The sequence below is a fragment of the Canis lupus genome, chromosome 15, assembly GCF_011100685.1.
Source record: "Canis lupus familiaris isolate Mischka breed German Shepherd chromosome 15, alternate assembly UU_Cfam_GSD_1.0, whole genome shotgun sequence".
NCBI lineage: Eukaryota > Metazoa > Chordata > Mammalia > Carnivora > Canidae > Canis > Canis lupus.
The window spans coordinates 56,412,145-56,434,694 of NC_049236.1; the positions used below are offsets into that span (position 1 = coordinate 56,412,145).

The 22,550-nt window shown below is 40.0% G+C and overlaps 1 protein-coding gene and 1 pseudogene across 2 annotated transcripts in view; both read right to left on the bottom strand.

Annotated features, from left to right (window-relative positions):
* Positions 1-22,550, bottom strand: part of C15H4orf45 (chromosome 15 C4orf45 homolog) — a 98,438-nt gene that overhangs the window by 62,299 nt on the left and 13,589 nt on the right. The window lies entirely within an intron of this gene.
* LOC482669 lies at positions 1,275-10,173 on the bottom strand (annotated as a pseudogene).

Here is a 22,550-nt window from a genome sequence, read left to right on the forward strand (position 1 = left end):
CTGTGGTTAGTCTTGCCGAAATTTCAGCGTGTGTTTAGGCCAGTGTTTTCCCAAATGTTTCATTGAATGCGACTCCCATGAGTGCACCGTGGAAATACATGTGTAGGGGGCGGGGGTGCTTTATAGTCAACAACATCTACCTTTGCCTTTTTAGGTATTCCCAGCATAGGAAAGCGTATTAAAAGTTCTGAGAACTCTTGCGATCAATAAACCTGTTTACAGTTAGGTAACTCAGTGTTTCCCAAATTTATTTATTTATTTATGTATGTATGTATGTATGTATGTATGTATTTATTTTTTATTTTTTCTAAACCGCCAAGCCACCCAGGGATCCCCCTTCCCAAACTTATTTAAACACGGATCTTTTCTCCCCACTGGATCATGTTTACACATTCTGCAGATACCAATAGATTTGGGGAAATATGCTTCTGTGTAATGTTTAATTATCATTAAAATTTTGTCATCACCCCATGCTACTACTACACAACTTATCTGTAGTCAGTTCCTTAGTCGCTCTGGGGACTGCGATTCATTTTTTTTTTTTTTTTGCAATTCATTTTTAAAAAAGAGCCATTACTTGATAGCAGAATCAAAAGCACCTGGTTTTAGACAGTGTAGTGGAAGGTGCACACACGCTGCAAACCAAGAGGATGTTCATGTGTGTGGGGGTGAGCGCCGGTCAGGGTTCTCTGGGGCTTTAGTCCACTCACTGCATCTCTCTAAGCTCCTGTCTCCTCTTCTGTGCTTTGGAAATGGTGTGATGTGATGTGCATGGCACAGGCGATTCCTGGGAAGACCCTGACCTGGCCGCATAACTGACTCAGGCATCTTCCTTAAGGGGGGGGGCAGTGGATGCCATCGCCCAAGGCAGGCCCCACATCCACAGTAGATGCCCTAGAGCTAGCCGCGAGCTCATCTGCCCCAGGCGTCCTCATATCCCCTCCCAACCAGGAACACGCAGAGAGGTGCTTTCCTTTTATGTGGGTGTGGGGACTAACACACCCTCTTAATGGTTTTAAATATTTTTAAGGTTTAAAAAGTGTTTGTAATTCCTGGTAGGAAAACATTATCTGAATGAATACTCTAATGGCAAAGCGCTGGAGAATGTTCCAGTTGCGGGGGTGGGGGGGGGCAGAGGAGTAGGGATTCTCCTCACAGCACCCCAGCTTTCTTCATGAGACGGTCAGAGGTACACTGGTTTGTATTATTGCGCCATCCATTAGGTGACTGAAGTTGCTTTTCCTTCAGCAAGGGCTTTATTTGTCAGAAGGGCATTATGCTTGACCTCCAAATTGGCTGACAAATGTCAATATGATGAGATTCATAACCTTTGGGGTGCTCTGATATTCTGACATATTTGCTGGGTTCTGGGCCACATCCTTGAAGGTCACCATCACTTCTGAATCCTGCATGGCTGCAAGAACCTCTGGGTAACTAAGGATTTCATCGAGTCCAGGCATTCCTGCAATTCCAGGCATCCCCCCTGGCCCCACCATTCCAGGCATTACTCCAGGAAAATTACTAGGCATTCCCCCAGGAAAGCCACCTGGGAAAGAGCCATACCGAGCTCCTGATTGTCGTCTGGCCTCTTCCTCCCTCGGCCTCTCTCATGTTCTCTCCAGGCCTTCTTAACCCTTTCTATTCTTTCTTTGATTTCTTGCTCTTCACGTTTTCGCTCATACTTTCTCTGATGTTCAGCAATTTTCTGGGCCCTCAGTTGAACTTTTTTCAGAATTGCACTAGCGTCTTCATCATAATCCAGTTTATGAGCAGGGGCAAGATCATGCGCTGCTTCTTCCCAATGACCAGAAGTCATGTGCTTTCCCTCGCCACTTGTAAGGCCGAGCTGAATCAGGATTTATTTCAATAGCCCTGTCATAGTCTTGAATGGCAGCATTTGGCTTCTGTAATTGGATGAAGACACTCGCTCCCTTGGCATACAGAATGGCCAAGCGAAAAAAAAAAAAAAAAGAATGGCCAAGCGAGGATCCAGTTTGATGGCATCTGTGAACAGGTCAGTGGCTTTCTGACCTGTTCACAGATGCCACCATCTGTCACCATCATTTAGGGCACCAGCAGCCACTTTTTTCTCATTCGCCTGATCCATCATTTCCTCGGTTATCTACATTTTCATCTCCCATTTCTTGAGGAGCATCGGTATCTGGTTCAGTCACACCTTCCTTGGCAATTTCTAGATCACTTACCTCACTTGATGGTTTGTCTGTCTCTACTCCACCGTCTTACTATCTGTTCTTTCTTCCTTGACATTGTCTTCTGGTTTAGTCTGATGAATAGCAGGTGGTATTTTACCCCCCACGCTCTCCACTCACTCCTGCAGGGAGCGCATTTCCTTGGTGTGCAGAACGCTCAGATCCTGCTTACCTGGCAGGGGGCATGGTCCGGGAGTGGTGGCAGGTGGCAGGTGACAAGCACAGCTGAGGTTGCAGCCTGATTCCAAGAGCAGGTCCTAGCTCAGTGTCACCGTGTGGAAGGGGGACAAAGGTGCTTTCTCTGATCAGACTGTTTTACAGGTGTTTGGCTGTAAATGAGCCATTTTTGCTCTTCCAAACCTCACCCTCCAGGGCCTAGACTCTATGCTGACTCTCATTCCCTGCTTAAAAGTAAAAATTTCCAATTCAGATGCAAACCATGGTCTCTTTATTTTCCAGCTAACAATGGTCATCAACTGTAGTTGCTACTCTTCCTCCACTGTGATAGTCACATTCTGATGGGAGGAGGTGCACCGTCGTCAAAACCTGTACCAGGCTTCGTGGCTCCACATTTCTCCATCTTCCTGCCCTGGAAAAACTATGTACTTTTTCTCTCCCCTGTGCATGAGCCCAACAGTTTTGCTCATTTATGTTGAAATTCTAGATTTATAATTAAGATGTGGTTTGGAAGCTCAACTACTCTCGGTTCAAATCCTGGCTTTGTCTTAGGCAGGCTTTGTGACCCAGGTAAAGTTATTGGGCCTCTGAGTTTTATATTTCTCCTTCTCCCATCCAGCCCCCAGGCCCTGGTAACCATCATTTTACTCTGTATTTTTGCGAGTCTGGCTTTTTTCGTTCCACATATAAATATATCATATAGCACTTATCTTTCTCTATCTGACTTATTTCACTTAGCATGATGTCCTCAAGTTCCATCCATATTGTAGACGGCCTTTCTCATGGCTGAATAATATTCCATTGTATATACGTATTACCTCTGTAAACTCTTAATTGCCAGCACCGTACTTTGAACATAGTTGGTTCTCAAGAAATACGTGTTGAATGCTGAAGTGAATTGTTAGTTGAATAAATGAATTTAAAAATTCCATCATAAGGGGTGCCTGACTGCCTCAGTCCAAAAAGCGTGCACTTCTTGATCTGGGGGTCATGAGTTTGAGCCCCACATTGAATGTAAAGATTACTTAAAATAAATAAATAAACTTAAAAAAAATCCATCACCAGACAGGAAGCGTATAAACTCACTTAAAGAGAAGCAAGCATTTCTTTAAGTATCTAAAGAGGAATCTACTTTCCAGAGCTGCCTTGAATCCTCCTATTTTGGATTTTATGATACGACACTTAAAGGTAAGGTCAGAGGAAGAACTGCTTTTCACAACATTTATTTTTAATAGTTGGAGGCAGAAAGAAGGATGAGAGCTCATAGTAATATTACTTCATTTTATAATATTGCCTCATGAGGCCAATTCTCCACTTCAGTGACCAAAATGAAACATTCCAAGGAAATAAATCGAAAGGAATCAAGTGGAACATGGAAATGAGTGTTTTAATAAGTATATTTGGAAATCAGTTGACAATATGGGCATAAATTTGCTATCACAGATGCGCTGTGCTGAACAACCGGGCTTATTGGGAGATTCAAGGCAAGGCAGAGGTCAGAGGTGACAGTGGGAATGTGAAACTATGAAATGAACTCTAATGGATGCATCCCACATAGAATGTGTGGGGAAGAAGAGAGGGGATGATGTTAGGAATTAATTTTTGCAACTGCTAATGTGAATAGGACTCTGAAATTCCAACAATTACCAAAGAATGGACCCATGGACTGGAGAAATTTTAAGGACTTCAGTTCAGTCCCATTGGTATCATTATGCGGTGGGTCTAACCATTAAATGAACTGAGAGATTAAGTTTGTCAGATTTCTGAAAAAGCCAAAAAAACATCAGGCAGAAACATTCTTGCTACATAACATTTGTTCTTCTCTCAAACAATAAACCTCCTGTGGATAATCTGAAAACATTAGGGACAGCCTCCATAACCATAAACTTCTTCCAATAAATTCACGGGATTATTGTGTCAATAGGGTAATTTATATGATAATTACATATGAAATTACAAATCGGAATTTAGAGTTATAAAGAATTAGGGATTTCACTTGATACTTATGCACGGTTCAGCCGGTGGTTGAACTAATACTGATGGCACCCTACTGTGTGCCTGGAGCTGGGTCAGGGTGAACAAAGATTGATAAGATATGACCTCTGTCTTTCTGGTTTTTCATATGCTGTAGACTGAATGATGGTGTCCCCCTCCAAATACAAATGTTAACTCCTAAGGCCCAGTGTGAAGTTGTTTGGAAGTTGGGCCTGTGGGAGGTGAATTAGGTCATGAGGGTGGAACTCTCATGCATGGGTTTAGCGCCCTCATGAAAGAGACCCCAGAGAGCTCTCTCGTCCCTCCTGCCTTTTGAGGTTATAGCAAAAAACATAGCCATCTATGAACCAGGAAGTGGGCCTCACCAGACACTGAATCTCGTCTCACCAGGAGCCTTGATCTTGAACTTCCCAGCCTCCAGAGCTGTTGTGAATAAGTCCCCCAAGGCTATGATATTCTAGGAGAGTAGCTCCAAACAGACTAAGACACCATACAATCTAAGGACTATGTTCATCTCCACTAGGAAACATGGCTCTCATGACTGACATTATTATTCATTGAACTTTAAAGTACAGTTTGATCTAAGTTTCCAGTTGCTGCTTAGGCTTCTAGCTGTTTCATGAGTGTCTTGTCTCTCTGCTTGTCAAGCTAGCCCTTGTTAGTTCCTTTTAGAGACAGGAACTGTCTTCTCTTTGCTTTGTGACTTCCACAGCATTCTGGGCAGTGCAATACACTAAGCAAACACTTTGTAGTAATCCTTGAAAAAATGATTACTTTATCATTAAAGTTGCTGATATAATCCAAAAATATAAAATTCTGCATTTTTCCTGGTGAGTGCACAAAGAAGGCAGGGTCAAAAGTTTTGCAAACATCACTGGACTTCTACTTGGGAAATAAAACTGATGGACTCATCCTGATAAAACTTTGCAACCAGATGATTCTCTACATGTTCATCTCACCTGAAGGTGAAATATAAGTAGATAATAATAAATAGGTTTCATTGTTTTGTTTTGGTTTTTATCTTGGGAATTTTCCTAGTATAAACGTGCATAGAATAGTCAATTGTATTACAAGGAACTTAAAAAAAAGATTTTGTCAGAGAAAGACAGAGGGCGAAAGAGCACATGCAGGGGGAGCAGCAGGCAGAGGGAGAAGTAGGTTCTCTCTGCTGAGCAGGGAGCCCAACGGAGGACTCAACCCCAGGATTCTGGGATCATGACCTGAGCTAAAGGCAGATGCTTAACCGACTGAGCCACCCAGGCGCTCCTACGAGGAACTTTTTACCACTCAGGGAAACAGGCTCTAGATGTCCCTATGAAAAAGGATATTTAAAAGATTTATGTATGTTGTAGATTTATGTATGTGATATTAAGGAAAAACTCATTAGAGTACTGTAAATAACAGGAAATCCATGGCTAGTGGATTAAGTAATAAGGAAAATTATTGTCCTGTAATAAGATCTTCCACGGTATGAAACTTCTGTGGTTGCTTAATTCAGTAGCTCAGTGATGTCTTCAGAAGTGCAGGTTCTTTCCATCTGTGTGTTCTGCATTAGGGGCCTTCAGGCAAGCTCCCCTTGAGATTCTGGCAAGGCTATCAGATCCAGGTTTCATATACAGACACCATAATGCCCAGGATTGGGGGTGGGGGCTGGTTTATCAGTGGAGAAGTCTTTCCTAGAAAACCCCAGATGAATTGCTCTCTCATTTTATTGGCCAGGATTGAGTCATTTACTTCTTCTGAAAACCAACCACTGGCAAGAGGATTGAGACATCAGTGACTGGCTTGGATGAGTCAGAGTTTGACCCTGAGTCCTGTGAGGTGAGTGTAGACACTCAAACAAAATGGAGGCTTTCTAAAAGGAAGAAGGTGTATTGACCTCTGAATTATCTGCTACAAAGCATATAGGGAACTGTTCCTCATAGAGAAAAAAATAAGGAAACAAAATCTCACACACACATACACACACACATATATATATAAATGCAACTTTTTGCTGCTTTGCAGTCTACTTGAGGACCACATCAATTATTTGGAGTCACTACTTCACCCTCCCTTGGTTCTTGATCATGATCTCAAATCTTTATAATCTGTTTTGGTGTCTGTGCTCTCCTGCCTGAGGATATAGCTTCATAGTGAAATGATACCAGGAAATGGAGGCAAGCCAGGGGCTCCATCAGAACTCATCTTCCCAAAATGCAAGGGAGAGAGAGCAGTTGTTGTGTTCCTCTCAATGTAAATACTTAAAAAAAAAAAAAACAAAAAAACAGTTTTATTTATTTGTTTATGAAAGAGAGCAGCAGAGGGAGAAGGACAAGCAGACTCCCCCCCAAGTGTGAAGTGTGACGGGGGCTCCATCCCAGGACCCTGAGATCATGACCTGAGCTGAAATCAAGAGTCAGACACTCAACTGCCTGAGGCACCCAGGCGCCCCTCCATTTAAACCCTTTGGGAGCAGAGATCTGCAAACTTTTCTGTAAAAGAGAGCAAGTAGATGTGTTCAGGTTGTGGGCCACACCATTCCTGTCACAACTCCTCACCCCTGCCATTGCAGCGCAAAAGCAGCCCTAGGCAACATGTAAACATGTGTGCCTACATTCCAACAAAACTGGATGTATGGACTCTGAAGTTAGAATTTTATGTCATCTCACATGTCACAAAATATTCTTTTAATTTTTTCCAACCACTTACAAAGTTAGAGACCATTCTTAGCTGCATAAAACGAGGTGTCAAACCAGATTTGGTCCACAGGCTGAAGTTAACTAACCCCTGAGCTACAGTGTGTCTCGTATTGGCCTTTTATTTTACGCTTCTGTCATTCATATTTTAGACAGCAAGTTTCTGTGCTGATTATTTCACAGCAAAGTAAGCACCTAAAAAACAAAAAAAAAGCATTTTATTTAAATGCATTATTTTGCATGAAAGTGTTCAGTTTTCCTTTGTATAATAAGTCCCGGCAGAGACCATTGCTTTTTTTCTACCTTGCTGATGTTATTTTGGTCTCATTTCATTTCTGACTTTGTGATCTTGATTTTGTTATTATTAGGATTGCATAAGTGACCAGTGAGGAGAAGCAAATATAGTTAACCTGCAGTGCAAATAAAAAATAGAAAAAGTGGGGGCACCTGGGAGTGGCTTAGTGGTTGAGTGTCTGCCTTTGGCTCGGGTCGTGATCACAGGGTCCTGGGTTTGAGTCCTGCATCAGGCTTCCTTGGGGAGCCTGCTTCTCCTTCTGCCTGTGTCTCTGCCTCTCTCTGTGTTTCTCATGAATAAATAAATAAAATATTTTTAAAAAATAGAAAAAGTAGGGTGGAATACTGTATTCTATAGATAGATTGGAAATAACAAGAATTGCACTGGTTTTACCCCACTGGAAAGAGCTAAAAGAGTATGCATTGCTCCATTAGTGCTCTGAGTAATGATGGTAATTACCACCTAATCCAAAGAGAAGAGCATAACTAACACTGGACTGGGTAGAAATAGCTACTTGAGTTATGGTGCTATGAATAGTAAAATGTACCATTGACTTAACATCGGGTTTGCTTCAAAAGAGAAAAGAAAAGAGATTTACCACTTTAAATGTAGATGTTGATAGTAAGGCACATCAGAATTACAGACAAGTTAAAATGTAATTTATTAAAATAACACTTTTCAGCTTAAGTGAAATATGGTAATTTCCTTCTCCGTTCTCTGGATAAACAGTATATCAGGAAAGGATTGTCTACTTCTGGATGCCAGCAAGTGAATTCAATATAGACTAGTAAGTGGCATTTCTCACCTTGTAAATTATATAATAAACAGAGGTGCCTGCTGGCTCAGTTGGTACAGCATATGACTCTTGATCTTGGGGTCATGAGTTCCAGCCCCACACTGGGTGTAGAGATTACTTTTTTAAAAAGTAGAAATGGCTAAACAAAAAAAATAGAAATGGCTAAAGGCATGCTAGAAAACATATGAACCTATTTGAATTACTGAGAAATATTTAATTGTAAAAGAGTAAGAAGGCAGTCATCGACAGATAGGTACTCTTTACATTTTTTGTATCCCTTTTGTTACGCCTTTAACCCTTTCTACTTGGACAGTGCGGGTACTAGTTGTGCTCCCAAATAATTAAAAGGATTGAAAAAAAAAATGCTTAGTTATTCCCAGAATAGATTCCACTATACTGCAATGCTCTGCTTTTAAAATGGATTTGTGAACAGGTGAAATATTAGACTCACAAAGCCACGTGAGAGCAGAGATTTATACATTATAAGCTAATTTACAGTTCCTTCTCGGGCACCTGGGTGGCTCAGTGGTTGAGCGTCTGCCTTCAGGTCAGGTCGTGATCTTGGGGTCCTGGGATCGAGTCCTGCATCGAGCTCCTCGCAGGGAGCCTGCTTCTCCCTCTGCCTATGTCTCTGCCTCTCTCTCTGTGTCTCTCATGAATAAATAAATAAATCTTTAAAAAAAATCTTTAAAAAATAAATAAATTTCCTTCTCACTCCATATCTGAATATCCTCACTTTGGGATCTATTTTCCATCCCTGTGAACAAACATTTCCTCTAGAATCCACTTGGTATAATAGAGCAGTTGGACAAGGAAAATGGCAACTGGGATTTTGGCTTTAGCCTCAAAGCCATGGGCTGAGTGAACTTGGGAAAGTCATTTTGTCTTCCTTGGTTAACCTCAATTTCTTCTTTTTTCTGCCCCCAACAATTTTATTAAAGTATGACTGAAATACAATAAGCTGCATATATTAAAGTGTACAGTTTGTGTAGTTTTACATATGTGTACACAGGTAACAGGTTTGCCAGATAAATACCGGACACCCAGTTAAATGTATATCTCAGGTAGACGATGAATAATTTTTTTAGTATAAGTATGTTCCAAACATTGTGTAATACATATACTAAAAATCTATTCTTTATCTGAAGTTAAGTTTAATTGGGCATCCTATATTTTTACTTGCTACATCTGGCAACCCTAGTCATTAAATATCACCACAATCAAGATAAAGAACAGGGGATCCCTGGGTGGCTCAGCGGTTTGGCGCCTGCCTTTGGCCCAGGGCGCGATCCTGGAGTCCCGGGATCGAGTCCCATGTCGGACTCCTGGCATGGAATCTGCTTCTCCCTCTGCCTGTGTCTCTGCCTCTCTTTCTCTCTCTACGTCTATCATTAATAAATAAATAAAATCTTTAAATAAAAAAAAAAAGATAAAGAACATACGCATCACCCTAAGAGTTTCATTATGCCCCTTTGCAAATCCTTTTTCTCACTCCCTACCCTTTTCCTGTACTCTAAGCAGCCACTTATCTCCTTTCTGTTGCTATACTAATTTGCATTTTTTACAATTTTATGTAAATGACCTCAGTACAGTAAGCACTCTCTTTTGTCTGGCGTCTTATGCCAAGCATAATTATCTTGAGATCATAGTTAGTATGACATGTAGCGATAGTTTATTGCTTCTTATTGCTAAGTGGTATTTTACTGTATGGCAGGCAACAATGTATCCATTTTCCCATGGATGGACTTTAAGGTTGTTTTCAGTGTGTAACTGTTACAAATAAAGCTGCTATGAACATTTGTGTACAGACCTTTTTATGGAAATGTGCTTTCATTTCTCTTAGGTAAATACTGAAGAGTGGAATAGCTGGACCATATGGTGGGTGTATTAACTTTTTAAGAAACTGCTGAATTGCTTTCCAAAGTGGTTGTATCATTTTTCATTTCTACTCACATGGCATGAGAGTTCTGCTTTCTCCACATCCACGTGATGCTTGGTAGAACTGGTCTCAATTTTTGCCATTCTAATAGGTGGGGAGTGATGTGTCATTGCACTTTTATCTTGAGGTTCTCTAATGATTGATGGAGTTGAGCATCTTGTGCTTATTTACCATCTATATGTCTTTTTGGATGAATTATTCAAATCTTTTGCCCATTTTAAAGAGAATTTATTTATTCATGAGGGATACAGAGAGAGAGAGAGAGGCAGAGACACAGGCAAAGGGAGAAGCAGGCTCCAGGCAGGGAGTCCAACGTGGGACTCGATCCTGGGAATCTGAGATCACACCCTGAGTCAAAGACAGATGCTCAACCGCTGAGCCACCCAGGTGTCCCAAATTGCATTGTCTTCTTATTGAGAATTTGAGGGTTATTTAGACGTTCTGGATACAAGTCTTTTGTCAAAATGTATTTTGCAAATATTTTCTTCTGGTCTGTTCTTATATTTTTATCCTCTTAATAGTGTCTTATGGAGAGTAATTTTGATACTGATCTTTTTACAAATGTTCTTTTATGGATCGCACTTTAGGTGTTGAATCTAAAAAAATCTTTGGCTAGCCCAAGGTCACAAAGATTATCTCCTATGTTTTCTTTTAGATGCTTTATAATTTTAGGTTTTTCATTTGGGCCTATGATTCATTTCAAGTTAACTTTTTTTAAAGATTTTATTTATTTATTAGAGACAGAGAGAGAGAGAGAGAGAGAGAGAGAGAGAGAGAGAGAGAGAGGCAGACACACAGGCAGAGTGAGAAGCAGGCTCCATGCAGGGAGCCTGACGTGGGACTCGATCCCGGGTCTCCAGGATCACACCCTGGGCTGAAGGAGGCCCTAAACCGCTGAGCCACCCAGGCTGCCCCATTTCAAGTTAATTTTTATATCTGGTGGGAGATATGGTTTGGAAAGTTCAAAAATATTTTATGTATGGATATTTAATTGTTCTAGCGTCGCATGTTTAAAAGATCATCCTTTCTCCTCTGAATTGCCTTTGCTCCTTTTTTAAGTGATGTCTGAATATATATATGTATGTATATGTATATACATATGATATGATATGTATGTGCTATATTGATATCGATCACTAACTATAGACATCAAATACACATACACACACATACACAGTGATAGTTTACTGGGTCCCTGTATAAAATGCATTTCTTACTGTGGGCTGCAGTCGGAAAAGTTTGAGAGCTGTTGATATAATGGTCACTCGATTTACTTTCCTCTCTCTCCCACTTTATTTCTCCTTGCTGAGTTTATATCACTCCCTGCGTAATTCACGCTCTGCCCTTTCATTCACTATTATAGTTTGCGGGTGGTTTAAGGCAAATTATTTCCTTTCTCATTTGTTTTGCTTTTTGGGGAGGCATCATGATGTGGAGAAAAGAGAAAGGACCGTACCTCATCTGAATTCTATTTCATCATAGGTTTGTGACCTTCTTCAAAATATTTACAGTTTCTCTGGCTCAATTTCCTTATCTGAAGAACAAAACCACATCTAACAACCTCATACAATGGTTGCAAGAATTGAGAGAGATTGTATGTAGCATGTGGATTATGCCTAGACATGTAACTGGCACAGAACAGATGCCTAATGAGAGCTATTATCGTATCATGCACCTTCTGATCATTTCTGTTACTCCCCTCACTTTCTGCCAGGCCCGTTCCTTCTTCCGAGCTAATCTATTGTAGCCTCTACAAGATTAGCCCTGAGATGAGTAAATACAATGCCCTTGGCTACTGTAGTGAGAAATGCTTGCTGCTATGACGCAGGAAGTATCATGGTGCCAAACAGATGGAGATCAGATTTAATTTTAATCTAAAAAAGAAAAATTCTTCTTCCACAAAAGAAACCTTAAAACTCTCCCTCCTATTGTCAAGATAGACAAAAACAACAACAACAAAAAAAAAAAACAACAAAAAACAAAACAAAACGAAACAACTCCTCTCTAGACAGAACGCAGCTGCTAGAAATGCAAACCATTCTGCTAAAAGGACTGAAGATGTAGCTGAAACTACCATTTCCCAGGAACCAAAAGTCAAAAATTAGAGCGCTCTGTGACTGCCAATGGGGGGCAAGATGACTCTAACTTACATCAGATGAGAAAATATCTGACACTGAAGAGAAATTTGACTCAACCACTGTCTGTTTAAGGGTTATTATCTGTTGAGTCCATTGCAAAGAGGAATTGGAGACTATATTTGTTTTCTTACTTAAAAAATAATCAAGGAGCCACTCTATGAATTCCTAGATTCCTAGCCTAGGTAGTCCCGACCTGATTATACATAATTGAAATTCGAGCAGTTGGCATGGTTGTCCTATTTTTGCACTTTATCACGATTTTAATAAATTTACTCATCCTAATTACAAATGATGACCTGGTATAGAAGCTTCAGATGAGGAGTGTTTCATCGATACCTCATTCCAGAAACTTAGTTAATAGGAGTGGTGTTTGGGTATTTGGATGTTCCACAGAAACTTTAATCTGAGCTTTAACAGGTCGAGAGTTGCATCTTCCAATATAGTAGCCATGTCCACAAGTGACTATCAAGTACGTGAGTCCCTAGTCCAAACTGAAATGTGCTATAAGTTGAAAACACATATCAGATTTCCAAGACTCAGTACAAAACAAAGAATGTAAAACATGGCCTTGATACCTTTTGATATGGATTTCATGTTGAAATGATAAGAATTTGGGTATATGGGGTTAAAGAAAACATATGATTCAAGTTATTTCACCTATTTGAATTTTTAAAATGTGACTACCAGGGAACTTTGCATTACATATTTATGGTTTGCATTGTACTCCTATTGAACAGCACTAGTCTTGAGTTTGGAAATGTGAAATTCTATGATACTGAAGCCGGTGGATATTAGAAATGTGGTTATCAAGATCGGGAATAGTTGTTGCAATGTTTGAGAGGGCGAGGTATCTGTGCGCATAACTCACTGAAGAGTCAGACAGAAGCAGTCTAGAAGGGTCTATTCAGGAGACCAAAATGAAACTAATTTGAGCAACCGTGCTTATGCAGGGGAAGAGCAAGTGGCTTTAATGTGTGGATAAGTGACCACACCCTGTCAGTGCAAATGTAATGTTGGACGTGTTACTCATCCCTGAAACCTGCCTCCCAGGTTTCTATAGCTAATTGCTCACAGCTGGATCCTTTTTAAAGTGAGATTACACTCCCTACAGGATATGTTGCACATGCTGACATCTTGAGAGTTTCTAAGTTTTTACTCCGCATAATACTCACGTTAGGTCATGTTATGGCTTTGAATAAAACACTGAGTATGAAGATGATTGTAGGCAATACTAGATGGTGACAAATAGAAATCCCCTGGATCTCTACTAGTTGTAATCAAATAGATACAAGAGGACTTTAGGGACAGAAGGTTTTTAAGTCAGAGCAATCACAGACTAATAATCACCTAATAATGAGGCATAAATAAAAAATATGTCAAGCATAGATAGGTCAACTTCATGGAAGCATAGAAGTTAGGTAGTCAGGATAGCAAACGTTGATAGCGTCTGCTAACCATAAACGAGGGCTGAGAGGTCTCCTGTTGACAGGTGTTACTCAAAAGTGGACAGCGAGGAGGGTCAGGCCATTATGGTTTAATGCCGTTGAGTCAATGTTGCTCATTGTTTTCCTTGGAATGCCAACATTTTTCTAGAATAGTTGTGTAAAAGTGTTGATACTAGCAGCATTTTCTTCTAATATCTATTAAAAGTATATTTAAGAATATAATAATTAAATATAATGTGGTTGTTGTCAGTAAACTGTCTTTTAAAAAATGCTGTGTTTGGGGTGCCAGGTGGCTCATTCATTGGGCATCTACCTTGGGCTGAAGTTGTGGTTCTAGGGCCCTGGGATGGAGCTGCTTCAGCGGGGAGCCTGCCTCTCCCTCTCCTCCCTACTTGAGCTCTCTGTCACTATCTCTGTCTCTCTCCAATAAGTACTTTTTTAAAAAAAAATGGTGTATTTGAAGTTTTCGGGACATTACATGTAAGATTACCTGATACATGGCTCCCAGATATTCATACACATATTCCTGCTGTGACTCATTTTTTTATCTGTAAAATGGGGATAACAATATCATTGTGACAGATTTTTATAAGAATTACATAAGATAATTCATGTAAAGAATTTAGAACAGTGCCTAGCATATTCTATGCTGTCAATAGTGTTAGATGGTGGTGATGATGATGATGATGGAGAAGATCTGATGGATGCATCTATTTAACGATCACTGGTCTGTTCATTTTCATGTTTATAATTTTAACACATACTTATGAAATGAATCATGTTGACTTTTTATAGTAAATCATTAATATAGTAAATCATATTTCATTATCTGCTTTTTAAAAAAGATTTTATTTATTTATTCATAGAAACACAGAGAGAGAGAGAGAGGCAGAGACACAGGCAGAGGGAGAAGCAGGCTCCACGCAGGGAGCCCAACATGGGACTCGATCCTGGGTCCTCAGGATCACGCCCTGGGCCAAAGGCAGCGCTAAACCACTGCACCACTGGGGCTGCCCTGATTATCTGCTTTAATCCAACAGTACACTTTGTTAACTCTATCCTTATTAAATTCTTTCAACACATTAGAATCGAAAAAATATTGCTGTGGTTACATAGCTAAGACTCAAGAAACATTCATTAAATCCATGAATGAAGTGAATGTGAGCAGTGTGGCGCTAGACATTGGATCATCCAGTGTTTTCTTTCTGCTCTGAGTCTGTAGCAGTGGTAAACGTTTAACAACTGGCTCTCAGAGGAAAAAGGTATGATTTTAGCATTTACATTTACCAAATTTTGTGGTGTCAATATTCTCACCACGGCCAATTTAAAACTACCATTTTGATGTCATTGAATATAGGATTGGAAAGAGCATAGCATCACCTGATAACTTATTATTATTCTTTTTAATATTTAAGTTTTTTTTGAAGATTTTATTCATATATTTATGAGAGACAGAAGGGGGTAGGCAGAGACACAGGCAGAGGGAGAAGCAGGCTCCACACAGGGAGCCCGATGTGGGACTCGATCCTGGGTCTCCAGGATCAGGCCCTGGGCTGAAGGCGGCGCTAAACCGCTGAGCCACCCGGGCTGCCCTCACCTGATAACTTATTAAAAATGCACAATCTCAGGCCCTTCCTTCTATTCCTGAAACAGAAACCCTGTCTAATTGTGTCTGAACAATCCCTCCAAATGATTTTGATGATGCTAAAGCTTAAGAACCACTGCCTTGTCCTCCTGCTGTTGTTTCCAAAGGAGCAAAAGTGCTAAGTAGCTTCGAACATATATTAATGTGCTAACGAATGACTAACAATGTTGGTGTTTTGATTCTTGAAAGCATCTAATTATGGCCTCTGAAATTGTAACTCATATATTCCTGGAATCAAGAAATGATACCAAGCTGCTACCCTTATGGGAGGGTAGAAAGATCATTTCATCTTCAAATATTTCCATGTTTCATCTGCAGTCAGAGGCTCTGAGAATGGGTCACTAGGTGCTACTGGTTGTGATTTCTGGTGGCTTCGGTAGTAGAGACTGTGGGCAAAATTCCTGTGCTAAAATAAATAGATGTCGTGTTGCATTACTGGACATATTAATCAACTTGGGTTGCCAGTTGCTTTTGGAAATCGCATTAATACAGCCCTAAATCCAGTTATTGCACTCACAGTATTGGCAGAGACGTACATGTTTCCAGAGTGTTCTGGTGCGGTCTCCGGAGGTCAGGAGGTACAACCTTGTATCCTAGGTAGGGTTACTTCCTGAGGCTGCTGTTCATCCAACTGCCGAATATTTCCAGCCGCAGAGCACGTTCTATTTTGGGGCAGGTCTGATTATTCTTCCAGATATTGAACTGAAACCTGCCTTCCTGTAATAGTCATCTAAATTCTGATTCTTATTTAATAATCTCTTATTGGACAGCCTGTCAGATATAGAAAAGGTTCACACTAGCTTCTTTGACAATGTAGGCTGCCCGTAGAACAATCTATTGGGTGTTCATCGTGTAATATGATTTTCAGACTCTACCATCCAGCCTCTTGGTCCTCTTCAGTATATTGATACCTTAATTAAAAGGTGGCACTCAGAACCAAAAATAACGCTGCTGTGTGGTCCAGTCAGCAGAGTCGGCTGGCTTGCTGAACACGGACTCTGTGATTGTGTCAGCTTTGTCAGCCTCGGTGCTAACTGGGGTTAGCTGACTTGGGTTGGGCTCATTTTGAATTCCCTGGCAGCCACAACCTTCACACCACGCGATTACACAATGTGTCACCTGTTCTTCACTTGTATTGTTGATTTTTAACCCAAAGTGCAAGGTTCGTATTTATTCCTGTTAAATTATGATCTTGTTAGTTGTAGGCCCTAATTCTAAAATACTATCTTTTACAACTCAAATCAGCATCTCCTTTTATTCTCTCTTTTTTTCCCCCCATCTCCCAGAAGGGCACATTTTCTTTCGTATTCAAATCACTGAGAAAACTGTTGGGCAAAACAGAGCTCACTCCTGCTCTCCTCCTCAACCAATTATTAAACATCAAAGCTTGAAACTGGAGTACAATGTCCAGGGGAAGTACCGGTTAAATATTGACTTTCATTTGCCAATTGTACTTCAGTCTGCCTTGTAGCCTGGAAAACGAAAACACTGCAATCGCTGTAAATAATTCCTAGGCAACATGTAGGATACCTTAATAGATTTATTTGACATATATATCCCCATTCTTTGATGTGTGCAAGAGCCAGTTTAAGAATAGTAGAGAATAATTAAAGGCTTTAATCATAATCCTGGATTAGTTCGGGCGCTTAGCATTGATACTACCTATATCAAAAACGTTACTATAATAAATCTGTTCCTTTGCAATTTTCTTTGGATTGTTTTTATGTTTGTGAAATTTGTTCCTCAAGCGGCCCCTTAAATCCATAAAAATTGAAAATGATGATAAGGATTTTTTAAAAAAACCTCCTGTTTAGGGCAGAACTTAGCGTTTACGGGCTATGTGAAGAAACATATTGCTATACTCTATGAGCTGCATGGTCATGTAGAGTGTAGAGCTGAAAGCAAATAACATCAAGATCACAAATGCCATAATTCAACTCAAGAGATGGTCTCTGGGGTGCTATCTGATCTGATACCTTCAGACCCCCAGAGAGGCAAGATTAGAAAATATGTTTCAGTTGACACAGGTGAGGGGGCAGGGTAGGTGACTTTTTCTTTTCTTTCTTTCTTTTTTATTTTTTTAAAGATTTTATGTATTTATTCATGAGAGACACAGAGAGAGAGGCAGAGACCTAGGCAGAGGGAGAAACATGCTCCCTTTGGGGAGCCTGATGCAGGACTTGATCCCACAACCCCGGGTTCATGACCTGAGCCCAAGGTAGATGCTCAGCCACTGAGCCATCCAGGCATCCTGACTTTTTCTTTTAAACATGACTAATCCTGGCTAGCCTAACATCATAGAATTTTGAAATAATTTTGGAAGTAATGCTGATAGAGAATAGTATGAAATATTTGTTGAATCCCCCCCCCTCAAAAGCAGTATCATGTACTGTTGCATTACTGCTTTTAGGAAAGCAAATTAATTTTACACATTTGAATAGATGGTCAGTAGTCCCAATGTACAGTTATTACTGCATAATCACAGGTTCCTCGCAGTAACCAAAATATCATATTTATACGTTTTAATTTTTATTTACTTTTAAAGATTTTATGTATTTATTTATGAGAGACACACAGAGAGAAGCAGAGACAAAAGCAGAGGGAGAAGCAGGCTCCCTGCAAGGAGCCTGATGCAGGACCTGATCCCAGGACCCCAGGATCACACCCTGAATGAACCAAAGGCAGACGCTCAACCACTGAGCCACCCAGGCGTCCCATATTTATATGTTTTTAAAATGAGAGACACAGTGCAGTTGGAATCCTGACACATAGCTGGTGGGAACGTAAAATGGTGTAGAAATGTGGAAAAGGATGGGATGATTTCTCCAAAAAATTAAACATAGCATTACCATATGACTCAGCAATTCCACTTATGGATATATACTCAAAAGAAGTGAAAGCAGGAACTCGAACAGGGATTTGTACACCTGTGTTCATAGCAGCACTATTTACAGTAGCCAAAATGTAAAGCAACCCAAGCATCCATCAATGGATGGATGGATTAAAAAAAAAAAAAAAAAAAAGGTGGTATGCAGCACCTGGATGGCTCAGTCAATTAAGCAGTCAACTCGACTTCAGCTCAGGTCATGATCCCATGAGCACTGGGCTCTGTGCTCAGCTGAGTCTGCTTGAGGATTCTCTCTCCCTCTCCCTTTCCTTCTCCTTCTGCCCCTCCCCCTGCTCGTGCTTTTGTGCTTTCTCTTTCTAAAATAAATCTTTTTTTTCAAAATGTGCTATATACATATATGTTAGTCTGCTGGGGCCACTGTAACCAAATACTACAGACTGGGTGGCCTACACACAATTTATTTTCTCACAGCTCTGGAGGCTAGAAATCTAAAACCAAGGTACTTTATGGTTCTGGTGAGATTGATCTCCTTGGTTTGCAGTTGGCCGCCTTTTGTGTTCTTGTGTGGCCTTTCTTCTGAGCGAACACAGAGCAAGCTCTCTGGTGTACCTTCCTCTCCTTATGAGAACACCAGTTCCATGGGATTAGAACTATGACCTTGTTTAAACTCGATTATCTCTATAAAGTACCTGACTCCAAATATGGTCACACTGGGGATTGGGGCTTCAACATATGAATTTGACCCAGGGTGGGGGAACAATTCAGTCCATAATAACATACAATGTAATATTATTCAGCCTTAAAAAGGAAGGATATTGTGATACAAACTATAGCATGGATTAACCTTGAGGACATTATGCTAAGTGAAATAAACTGGTCCCAAAAAGACAAGTATTGTATGATTCCACTTATGAGATTAACTGAAGTAGCCAAATTCATCAAGATAAAAAGTAAAATGGTGGTTACCAGGGGCAGGGGAGAGGGAAATGGAGAGTTAGTGTTTCATGGGTAGAGTTTCAATTTTGCAAGATGAAAATTTCTGAAGACGGATGGTGGCGATGGTCGTACAACAGCGTAAATGTACTTAATGATACAGAATTGTACATTTTTAAGTATTATTTTTAAACTTTTAGATCGATCACTTTATGTATGTTTATTTTGCCACAATTTAAAACAAAAATGAGAAAAGCACTCTTGGATTAAACCATTCATGTTTTAGTATGTGACCCCAAGTGGCCCTCACTCTTTGTGGATCTGTTTCTCCTGAAACACATTTAAACACACACACACTTACTGTATTGCCATGGTGGGCAGTCAGCCTATCATCATTAGAATAGTCTAATTCTTTGTTTTATGCTTTTTTTTCTATATTGTCTTTTAAATGTAGGAGTATTTCACCATGTACATCTACCTTCCCATAGAATCACCTAAATTTTTATATGAAATGCAACTTAATTTTTTCATGTGTTGTCATCAAAGTGATGGTAATAAAATTGTATATTTACTGAATTACGGGAAAATCAGCCAGGGGACTTCCAGCCCCACAAGAATGTAAATAATTTAACAATATTGTTAGATGTTAATTGACTCTAAATTAGCAGAATTGGGAAGTCCCAGATTTGTTTTGCCTTTGGTCTCTTTCCCTTCCTCAACCAATATCCAAATGTAGGGAGTGCTTGGGTCCTGGCACGCAATAAATATCTGTGGAGGGGGTGCCTGAGTAGCTCAGTCCGTTCAGCATCCAACTCTTGATTTTGGCTCAGATCATGATCCCAGGGTTGTGGGATTGAGCCCCACATCGGCCTTTGTGCTCAGTGGGGAGACTGCCTGAGATATTCTCTCTCTCTCAACTGAATAAATAAATCTAAGAAATATTTGTGAAGGAAATGAATAAATGTGTGATATGCATGTTATACAAAGATTCCCTTGTTGAAGAAAGGAAAAAAATCCAATGTCTCATGCAAACCAGTTGGGTGTGAATGTCTAAGTTGATTACAAACAGGTTTTGAAATAGTATGGCATTATTACAGGAATAATTCAGCTTTTAAAATATAGCTAATAATTTTTATTTAATATTTTTTTCAAGTACAGTAGAGCATTTAGAAATGAAATTTTTCAATATCACTTAGTCGCTTTTGTAAAGGAACACTGGTGTGACTTCTAGGTATCCCTTTTAATGCTTTTGCAAATATTGTAATTTAAAATTTTCAAGTTTTGCTAAATCCAAAGGGAAGAGAAAAAGTCTATCCTGCTAGAAAGAAGACAGCTGGCAAAAAAAATTCAGCTTTTTGTAATGCTTTGCTTTGTAATTTATATATGAATACCATATATTAAAATGCTTACCAAAGGCAAGAACCTAGAATTTTATGCAGTTAGACTGATTAATGATTATAAGCTGTTTAAAAATTATATTAAGTGTCTACTACATGTGCAATGTTGTGTTGACAGCTGAGGAGGAGACAAAAGGATAAGGCTTGGCCTGGCCCTCCATGGTCTTATGATATAAATAAATATAATATAGGGATGCCTGGGTGGCTCAGCAGTTGAGCATCTGCCTTTGGCTCAGGGAATGATCCCGGGGTCGAGGATTGAGTCCCATATCAGGCTCCCTGCGTGGAGCCTGCTTCTCCCTCTGCCTGTGTCTCTGCCTCTCTCTGTGTGTTCTCATGAATAAATAAATAAAATCTTTAAAAAATAAATTTAAAATAGTCTTACACGCTGAACTACTAGAGCAAAATTGAGTAATTCTGTCTTTCATTAAAAAAAAAAACTCAGAGAAGGACGTCATCAGTGAGAGGTAGGTGATGGAAAATGTAGCTTTTGAACAGGACTTAGATCAATGAAATCAACACACAAATTTGAAAAATTAGAATTTGTAATTAAAAAAAAAGTTAAGTGGGCAGCCCGGGTGGCTCAGCAGTTTAGCACTGCCTTCAGCCCAGGTCATGATCCTGGAGACCTGGGATCGAGTCCCCCATCAGGCTCCCTGCATGGAGCCTGCTCCTCCCTCTGCCTATGTCTCTGCTTCTCTCTGTCTCTCATGAATAAATAAATAAAATCTTTTTTAAAGATGTAAGTGTACAGTCAATTACATGTGAAATCTGGGGAGGAGAGTCTGTTAAAGTTTTCTGCTGTCTACCTAAAAGAAATGGAATGTAAAGCAGATTTCCAACATTACTGCCAATCGCCATTAATGAGACCATTATGAGATGAGTAGGTTCATATAAAAAAACTTCACAGTTCTCTGCCCTCTTCAAACACTGGCTATATCTTATAGCAGATGAAGAAATTAAGGTAATAAACACAGACCAATTAGCAACACTCTGTAGTCCAGTTATTCAGTGTTCACAACCTGCAGAATAACATTACCTTTGCTCCATCAGGTGGTTTTTTTTTTTTTCATGTTAATTAGTATTGTGAAAAATACAACAATTTAAGAATTACAGGTTTTTTGGGGGGGTTCCAATTTTCTAGTTAACCAAAAAGGGGAGGGAATTCACCCTTTTAAAAAAAAAATTCCTTTCCTTCCCTCTTAGGGAGGCTCTCTGGATTGTCATCTTTTCTGTTTTCCTACCTTTTCTTTAGTAACCCCTTGTGGCTGCAACTTGGCTACTTCATGCCTCTTTGTTAGTTTAAAAAGACTAAAGTGGAGAGTCCTACTGTGCTCTCAATTTCTCATTTCTAGCAGCAGCCTGCCCCCCACAAGGAGACACTGGGTGAGCAGCTGGGCCCCCAGGAGAAGGAGGGGTTAAATATATTCCCTTCGAACTTGTGTGATTCCCTGCCACTGCTTCCCACAATGCATCTGCAATACCTTTAGGTTTCCATTTCTACTAAAAAGCAAATCTCTGTCTCTTTCAAAGGAACATGAACATACGCAACGGCCACCCTGGAAAGCTCTGTAGGGAGTTAAAGGGGGTCAGGGACTGGATGAATAGAATATAGATTGGAGGGCGCAGGTGGAAGCTGTCTGAAATCTGTTTCTGGATGTTGCTCTCAGCAGTTCTCTATTAGTGAACAAATCATATAAATCATTGGGAAAGTAGTGTTAAAGACATTTTGGAAGAGAGAAAGAAGATACCATGGAGGACTCCTCTCCTTTCCACCCACACACACCTTCTCTAGGCAAAGAACTAAAAGAGTGAACAACAGTGTGTTTCCTCTGCATTGTCCTTTTATGCTAATTATTGACCAAGTTGAGAAATAAACCAATATCCAGAATGACTCTTTGGATAGGAGGATAATCCGTTAAACATGTAAGCTAGTGCCCATGAATAGTATGAAGGGAAACACCTACACTGCACACTTCTCAAGGATTTGTTCATCAGTTCCTGCACTCCTTCCTTCCACAGATTTTTTGAAAAGGTGCTCTGCGGGACTGCTG